We start from the raw sequence: 9,246 nt of genomic DNA, 5'->3' as shown, positions 1-9,246 counted from the left end.
CCCTGCGCACAGCACCACCAAGGGGGTGGGCAAACACCTCAGCCTCCCCTCGGGCCCGACCCACCGATCTGCCCCCAGCCTCACCCTCACCCTCACCCTCACCCCACGTAAGGAATCAGCCCAACCTCCACAGAGAGCAAGCAAGGGAACTTGTGTTTGTTTGTTTTTAATTAATTTATTTAGTTATTTCGTTTTGGCTGCGTTGGGTCTTCGTTGCTGTACGCGGGCTTTCTCTAGTTGCGGCGAGCGGGGACTGCTCTTCATTGCAGTGCGTGGGCTTCTCATTGCGGTGGCTTCTCTTGTTGTGGAGCACGGGCTCTAGGCACGTGGGCTTCAGTTGTTGTGGCACATGGGCTCAGTAGTTGTGGCTCACGGGCTCTAGGGCGCAGGCTCAGTAGTTGTGGCTCACGGGCTTAGCTGCTCTGCGGCATGTGGGATCTTCCCGGATCAGGGCTCGAACCCGTGTCCCCTGCACTGGTAGGCGGATTCTCAACCACTGCGCCACCAGGGAAGTCCTGGGAACTTGTGTTTTGTTCTTACTCCTTCCTGCTGCAGCATGAGTCCCAGTAAAGCCTTGCCTGAATTCCTCCTCTGGCTTCTTATCAATTCTATTGATTAAAGAGTCCAAGGACACGGTCAGTAATAAAGTGACCCCTTATGTGGAATTCCCATATCAAAATAGAGCTGGTTGCATAACCAGATGATATTTGGAGAATCTGACCTTTCTGGTGTTGATTTCCCTGGTTTTACATGTTCTGAGATTTCTCACTGTCTTTCCACAATTACTACTTTGCTTAGACACACACCTCACAAGGCTTCCTGACCTGACCTCTTCTGCCCACCCCCCTCCCATCCCCACCTCACACCCCCTAAGCTGGCCTTGGCCGTTCCCTGCCCAGGCCCAGGCTGTTTCAAGTTCCTGTACCTTTGCAGCTTCTGTTCCCTTCGGCTGGAATGCCCCGTCCAGTCTCCTGCAGGCGCACGCACTCTGTCTACAAGGTCGGTCTAACATGGCTTCCTGGGGAAGAGCTCTTGGACATGTCCAGGTTGCAAAGGATTCTCCTCCAGGCTCACAAGAGATGCATGTCCTCTCTCTGGATCCCTCAGTCTCTCCTAGTTCCCCTCAGGACCTGGCTGCACAGAGGATGGCAGTCCCCCACACTTCACTTGCCCAAGAATGGAGGCCACTTTGCTCTCTGCCTCTGCAGTATTTTGGAGGCGGGTTTCCTGGAAATGAGGGTTGTGGGCAGCTAGATTATGTTCACAGCCAGTTTCCAGGCACCCTGACCTCTGCCGTGCTCCATCAGTCCTGCTCAAGTGGGGAGGGATCTCTGTTACACTGAAACTCCCCACCCCCTCCAACGCCCCCTTCATGCTCCCCTCCAGTGATTTAGGGTGCTCAGGGCCTCCAAGGTGTTGACCTGGGTCAGCCCTTGAGCCCCCCAGCTCCTCCCAGGTGCTTTATGTTCTCAGCATGACTCTCCAGTCTCCTATGGGTGCCAGTAGGATTCTGGTTGATGGGGGAGCCATAGACTGTGATGAGGGCTTCGTCAGCTAGAGGACAGAAGGAGGGAATCTGGTTGGAGGGGTGTGCACAGGTGAGTTTTGCTTGCGGCCTTGTAGCCAGGAGAAAGGCCGTATCTGGAGAGTGGAGGAGGAGCCCAAGGACAGTCCCTTTCTGCCCCTGTCACTTCTTCCACTTGCCTCTCTCCAGGTGTATCTCCCAAACCGATCCCTCCCCCACTTCGTTCCACAACCTTGAACCTGTGTGTTTGTTTTGGAACAGGAGGACAGAGGCTTACTTGAGCCACTTAAAGTCCACATTCCTACATCAGCCCCACCTCCCGAGCCTGGCCTGACCACTGATTCCCCCAGCCTCCGCCCCCTGCCAACCTTCTGCCCTTGCCCAGAAGCCCCATCCAGAGCCAGGAACCTCCAGAGACTGAAAGGGGCATCGTGCACCCAGGTCCTGTCTGTCTGTCTGTCTTTCTATCTTGCATTCCGATGCAAGAGCCTGGAGGCAGCCAGGAGCTTTAGCTATGGCTGTCTTTATTCTTCTGTTCCTGTGGAGTGTTCTGGTGATGGGCATGGGTGAAGTTGGTGCTGGGAGTGAGGAAGGAATTGGGAAGGAGTGTCATCCCAGCCTGCCTCCCCTCTGTCCCTCCGTATCACCAAGTGCCCAGCCCTGGACACACCCTGGCCAGAGCCAGCTGTTTGCAGACCTGAGCCGAGAAGAGCTGACGGCTGTGATAAGCTTTCTGACCCAGAAGCTGGGGCCAGGCCTGGTGAATGCAGCTCAGCCCCAACCCTCAGACAACTGCATCTTCTCAGTGGAGCTGCAGCTGCCCCCCAAGGCTGCAGCCCTGGCCCACCTGGACAGGGGGAGCCCCCCGCCTGCCCGGGAGGCACTGGCCATCGTCTTCTTTGGCGGACAACCCCAGCCCAATGTGACTGAGCTGCTGGTGGGGCCGCTGCCGCACGCCTGACCACACCCACAGTGCCCACTTCAAGGTGGATCTGGACGCAGGTGGTAAGACATCCTGGCGGAGGCCAGGATTCCAGTAAAGGGGGCTGATGTCTCCATGCCTAGATTTAAAAATTGTCATTGAAACATCAAAAATGTAAAAGTATAAGAAGAAAATGTGAAAGTCATCAAATTCCTCAGAGATTTTCACCCTTAGATGGTTATTCTCTCATGCTTAAAAAAAGTCTTTCCTTTTTTAAAATTGTGCATCTGCACTCTAGAATATATTACAGCGTATACTATGTATATGATATACTGATACACATTTTTAGAATTTTACCACCAAATTTCTATCATAATGTACATATATTTTGTCACTTCTAATTTCTCACATAACAACGTATTACACTCAGGCAAACAACAAATATTTACCGAACGAATGCGTATTTGTGCCAAGCACTGCACTAAAACAATGTAACAGAAGAAACAATATCCCTGCTCTCAGTAGGCTGAGGTTGTAATGGAGGAGTGGAGAGCACAGTGGAGGGCTCCTGGAAAATGTGAGAGAAACAGTTTTTTTTAATTGAAGTTTACTTGACTTAACAATGTTGTGTTAATTTCTGCTGTACAGCAAAGTGATTCAGTTATACATATATATATTCTTTTTCATATTCTTTTCCATTATGAATTTTTTATTCATTAATTAATTAATTTATTTTTGGCTGCTTTGGGTCTTTGTTGCTGCACGCAGGTTTTCTCTAGTTGCTGTGAGCAGCGGCTACTCTTCGTTGCAGTGCCCGGGCTTCTCATTGCAGTGGCTTCTCTTGTTGCTGAGCACGGGTTCTAAGTACACGGGCTTCAGTAGTTGTAGCACGTGGGCTCTAGAGCACAGGCTCAGTAGTTGTGGCGCACGGGCTTTGTTGCTCCGCGGCATGTGGGACCAGGGATCGAACCCATGTCCCCTGCATTGGCAGGTGGATTCTTAACCACCACGCCACCAGGGAAGTCCCCCATTATGATTTATCACAGGATACTGAATATATTTCCCTGTGCTATCCAGTAGGACCTTGTTGTTTATCCATTCTATATATAATAGTTTGCATCTGCTAACCTCAAACTCCCAATCCATCCCTCCCCCCCGGCAATCACAAGTCGGTTCTCTATATCTGTAAGTCTGTTTCTGTTTCATAGATGTGTTCATTTGTGTCGTTCTTTAGATTCCACATATAAGTGATATCATATAGTATTTACCTTTCTCTTTCTGACTCACTTCGCTTAGTATGATAATCACTAGGTCCATCCATGTTGCTGTAAATGACATTATTTCATTCATTTTTATGGCTGAGTAGTATTCCATTGTGTGTGTATGTATCTGTACATATATGTATGTATGTATGTGTGTATCACATCTTCTTAATCTAATCATCTGTTGATGGACACTTAGGTTGCTTCCAGGTTTTGGCTATTGTAAATAGTACTGCTCTGAACGCAGGGATGCATGTATCTTTTTGAATCACGGTTTTGTCTGGCTATACGCCCAGGAGTGGGATTGCTGGATCATATGGAAACTCTATTTTTAGTTTTTTAAGGAACCTCCATACTGTTTTCCACAGTGGCTGCACCAATTTACATTCGCACCAACAATGTAAAACAGTTCCCTTTTCTCCACACCTGAAACATTTTTATGCTTAACCTCTCCGTATCTCAGTTTACTCAAGTGTAAAAATGGTGTAACAGTGCATTCCTCATAGGACTGTTGTGAGAATTAATGATGACTATTTAAAAACATTTTTTTCTTTTGAAATAACTTTAGACTTACAGAAAAGTTGCAGACATTATATAGAGTTCTCACATACCCATCACCAGCTCCCCCTAATGTTAACATCTTGCATAACCACAGGACAATCACAACCAGGAAATTAACATTATTACAATACTATAAACTACAGACTTTATGAGAATTTCATCAGTTCTTTACTGATTTCCTTTCTCTGTTCCGGGATCTAAACCAGCAACCCACCTTGCACTTAGATGTCCTATCTCCTTATGGTCTCCTCCAGTCTGGCAGGTCTTTAGGTTTTCCTTGTCTTTCAGGAACTGACACTTTAGAAGATACTAGTCAATCATTTTGTAGAATGTCTTTCAGTTTGGGATTCTCTGATATTTTCTCATGATTGGGTTGAGCTTGTGTTTTCGTTTTTGTGGAGGTTTTTTTGGTAAGAAAACCACAGAAATGACTTTATACCCTTCTCAGAGCGTCATATCAAGGGGTATGTGATGTCCATATGTCTTATTACCAGTGATATTGGCCTCAAGTACTTGGTTAAGGTGGTGTTTAGCAGCTTCCTCCACTGCAAAAGTTACTGTTTTTCCGTTTTCAGTTAATAAATATTTGGGGGAAATTTTTGATGCTATGCAAATATACTATTTCTTTTCTTCTCAAACTCTTGCCCACGAATTTTAGCATGTATTGGTGGATTTTTCCTGCAACAATTATTATTACTGTCCCATTTACATTTTTTCTCTTATTCTTTATACACTTATTAATTGGAATTCTCCATTAAGAAAGTGTTATCCCTCCTTTTTACTTTATTTATGTATGTAATTATTTATTCATAACTGTATGGACTCATGGATATTTTATTCTAAGGGTTATAACCCCATACTATCATTTATTTTGTTCCTTAAATTGTTTCAGCTTTGGCCATTGGGAGAGCCTTCAGGTTGGTTCCTGTGTCTTGCTGACATGCCTCCATCCTTTTTTGAGCACTTCTTTACTTCCTGGCACTGCAAGATATTCCAGTTACATCTTGTATTTTCCCTGCTCCAGCCCGGAAATCAACCACTTCTCCAAGAATCTCTGGTTCCTTTTATTGGAGAATAGTATTTAGAAACCAAGATCTGGGTACCAGGTGTGCTCATTATTACTGGAATGTCATTGCTTTTAGGCTCTCTCATCGGACTTAGCTAGAAAATACATGTATGTATTCTAACTGACGCACACATCTCTCTTTATCTCTACATCTAAGCTATGACAACTCTTAAAGCACTTGGAACGGTGCCTGACACACACAGAGAAGTATTAGTTCTTATTGTAAGTATTATCCACGTGAGCCTGCTTGTGTGGATGTACCGGAAAAGGAACTCTTGGCCTTTGTCGTCTACAAGTAGAAACTGTGGAGTGTGGGCTAGGAGCAGTAATTCACAAAGGGAAACTGAGGGTTTGCTTAATCAGTCTCTGCTCTCTTTGATCTTTGGAAGGTATGGAGGGAGCTTCCGGCATGTTTTGGTTTACTGCTCTTTGGTCTCAGATCACTTAAGTTGAGTCCTAATATAGAACCTAGTTGGACTCTAATAAAATCATTCAAAACTCCAACTATTCAGGCAACAGACTATGTCTTTGGCCTTGCCCCTTATTCCTTGCCAATCCCCAAGCAATAGAAAACACCGCTAAGCTCCAGCCATGTTGGGCCTGGGCTCTGACTCTCCTTCCCTCTGATCTGCGTGTCTGCTGTCCATGTGTGGTGGAGCCCCTTTGTGTTGGTTTCCTCTGGGTACTGATGTGTAGGCAGTGTAGAGCCAGACTGAGACCTGGGTCCCCAGCACTGCCATGAAACTAACCACGTGCCCTTGGTGACAAACCGGGGCACATTATTTAAATTCTCTAAGCCTCAGTTGTCCCATCTGTACAGTGGGGACAATTATAGTTCCTCCTTCATCAGGTTGTTGTGCAAGTAAAGCATCAATCCACGTAAAGCCCTCAACACACTGCCTGTGCAGAGCTCCTCCAAGTTCAAAAAATATGAGCTACTGCTGTGATTATTTTCATGAGAAGGCAGTTCTAGTGACGCCAGAGGGCTTCAGATATGAGGGGCAGACCCTTTCCTCAGGTCAGAAAGAACCTGGTCCTGCACGTTGCCTGCTAGACTGCTCCAACCTCAGGTAAACCCCCCTCCCTTCAGCTCCTCAGAGGCGGAAGGTCAGTGGAAGCCCAGTCACAAGGCATCTGGGATTATTACCAGTGATGATATCAAGAAGAAAGACCTTCTTCAAATCTCTGGATCAGGGACATCTTGGGGAGAGGGGAGGGAAGAGGGGGCACACTCAGTCTGGCTTTCTCTTTGGCCCCCACTCTGAAGCCAGGTGGGGACAGAGTCCAGAGGGGGTGGAGCAGCTGCATGGCCAGCCCTCCCTCCCCCCTTCCCCCCACCATCTCCACTTCACCCCTGCAGGACTGGAGAACTGGGTCTGGGCTGAGGACATGGCTTTTGTCCCTACGGCGGTACCCTGGAGCCCCAAGCACCAGATACAGAGGCTGCAGGTGACCCGGAAGCTGCTGGAGACAGAGGAGCAGGCCGCCTTCCCCCTGGGAGGTCCCTCCCCTCGCAACCTGTACCTGGCCAGCAATCACAGCAACAAGTGGGGGCATCCGAGGGGCTACCGCATCCAGACAGTCAGCTTTGCTGGGGAGCTCCTGCCCCAGAATAGCTCCATGGAGAGAGCCTTGAGCTGGGCAAGGTGGGTGATGGGGTGTCAGAGAGGCACTGAGGGAGGCAGACTGTACAAAAGGCTCCACGTTGCTGGGAATCCAGGTTCCCCCACCTCCCATGGGTGTGTGTACATATACACACTCACGATCACACATTCACACACACACACTCCTGCAGCCACAATCTTAGGCCGCTCAAAATGAAGCCTCCTGCGTGGATGAATGAATGGAAAGATATGTGCTGAACCAAATACGACAAAATGCTCCAGGTGGAATCTAGGATGGTCACTAGACTATTCTTTTAACTTTTCTGTATGTTTAAAGTGTTCACAATCAAGGTTGGAGGGGAAAACAAAGAGAGCAGCACAGATCTGAGGGAATATTCCCTAAAATGCAGGCACATGGGATACTGAAATTCACCTAAGATGGGAATCAGGCCACGTCTGTGCACGTGCGTCCAGGCCCTGACTTCCATCTGCATGGACGCGTGAGCGACAGTCCCACCTGAAGTCTGAGCAATGGGCCGGTAGATGTTTGAGATACAGGACATTGAGCAAATGCGGGAACTTTGTGAGAGAGAGAGAGAGAGAGGGAAGTGCACAGAGAACAATAAAGAGGCTGGACAACATCAGACCTTTATGCTCGTTTCCCCTTTGTGTCCTCTCTTCAGTGCAGCTTCAGGCAGCAGGATGGCTCGACGACCTTGTGGGTCTGATCCAAATCCCCTGCAGGTACCAGCTGGCTGTGACCCAGCGGAAGGAGGAGGAGCCCAGAAGCATCAGCATCTACAATTTGAAGGACCCCTGGACCCCCCACCCTGGACTTCACTGACTTCCTCAACAACGAGACCATTGCTGGGCAGGTGAGTTGAGGGGGAGGGAGTGGGCATGAGGGGGGAGGCCGGGGGAGCAAGGATGAACCTCCTTACTCTCTCCCAAGCCAGATTCCTCTAAGGGTCTTTAGAACCCACTAAGGAAGAAAGCGCTATGATGTCACATTTTTCCTGGGCTGCTGAACTCAGCCCTCCCATACAAGGCCACTGGGGGAGGCGGACATGCCCTTAGCAAAGCCAGACCTCATGATCCTCTTTCTTCGCCCCCTTAGGACTTGGTGGCCTGGGTGACAACCGGTTTCCTGCACATCCCCCATGCAGAGGACATTCCCAACACAGTGACTGTGGGGAACAGCGTGGGCTTCTTCCTCCGACCCTACAACTTCTTTGACCAGGACCCCTCCATCGATTCTGCCGACTCCGTCTACTTCCGGGAGGACCAGGATGCTGGGGCCTGTGAGGTCAACCGCCTGGCTTGCCTCCCCCAGGCTGTGCCGCCCACCTCCCTGCCTTCTCCCACAACTAGATGGATGGGGAATGTGGCTGGGGCCCCAGGGCCAGGGAGTGTGGGGAGGGGAGGGGAGGGGCACTGGATGGGGCAGTCCTCTCTCTCGCACCATCCTCTCTTCCCTCCCCCTCCCTGCTGGGAGCATCCTGAGTCTGTGATGCCTGACACAGGGGGTTCTTACCTTTGTTGACCTCAAACCTCCTGGGTTCCTGTCGCAGAGTAGAGAGGAATGGTCAGCCAGGAGTCTAAAGTGATGGCCATACTTTTCCCAGAAGACTCCTGTTTTTTTTAACAGTTTTTTAATCTTATTTTTAAAATGAGATGTAATTCATATACCATAAAATTCGCCCTTTTAACATGTACAGGTTTAATGGGTTTTAATATATTCATAAAGTTGTGCAACCATGACTACTATCTAATTCCAGAACAATTTCATCACCCCAGAAAGAAACTCCACAATCTGTTAGTAGTCACTTCCCTCCAACCCATTCCCAATTCTAGGCAACCACTAACCTTTCTGTCACTACAGATTTGCCTAGATTCTGGAAGTTTCATATAAATATAGTCATACAATAAGTGGTCTTTTGAGGTTGGCTTCTTTCACTCAGTGTAGCGTTTTTGAGGGGCACCCATGTTGTAGCAGGAATCAGTACTTCATTCCTTCATGGACGAATAATATTCCATTGTATGGATAGACCGTATTTTGTTTCCACTCTTTGGTTGTTACGGATAGTGCTGCTATGAACATTTGTATACAAGTTTTCATGTGGACAAATGCCTTCATTTCTCTTGGGTATATACCTGGGAGCTGAATTGCTGGGTCCTATGGTAATCTATGGTTAACGTTTTGAGGAGCTGCCAGACACCATTCCAAAGTAACTGTACCATTTCCTTTCTTTTCTTTTTTTTTTTTTTTTTTGCATAACATAACATAAAACTTTGACTTAAACTTT

At 48.0% G+C, this 9,246-nt stretch overlaps 1 pseudogene across 1 annotated transcript; it reads left to right on the top strand.

Annotated features, from left to right (window-relative positions):
* Positions 1–2,087: 2,087 nt before the first annotated feature.
* LOC309837927 (primary amine oxidase, liver isozyme-like) lies at positions 2,088–8,429 on the top strand (annotated as a pseudogene). The gene is made up of 5 exons (XR_014298550.1): positions 2,088–2,462; positions 6,407–6,443; positions 6,697–6,982; positions 7,685–7,815; positions 8,058–8,429. The product of XR_014298550.1 is annotated as a primary amine oxidase, liver isozyme-like (transcript).
* The last annotated feature ends 817 nt before the right edge of the window (positions 8,430–9,246 follow it).

Source organism: Grampus griseus (assembly GCF_964374135.1).
Source record: "Grampus griseus genome assembly, chromosome: 20".
NCBI lineage: Eukaryota > Metazoa > Chordata > Mammalia > Artiodactyla > Delphinidae > Grampus > Grampus griseus.
Note: the sequence above shows the minus strand (reverse complement) of the source record. Positions and strands in the feature narration are given on the sequence as shown.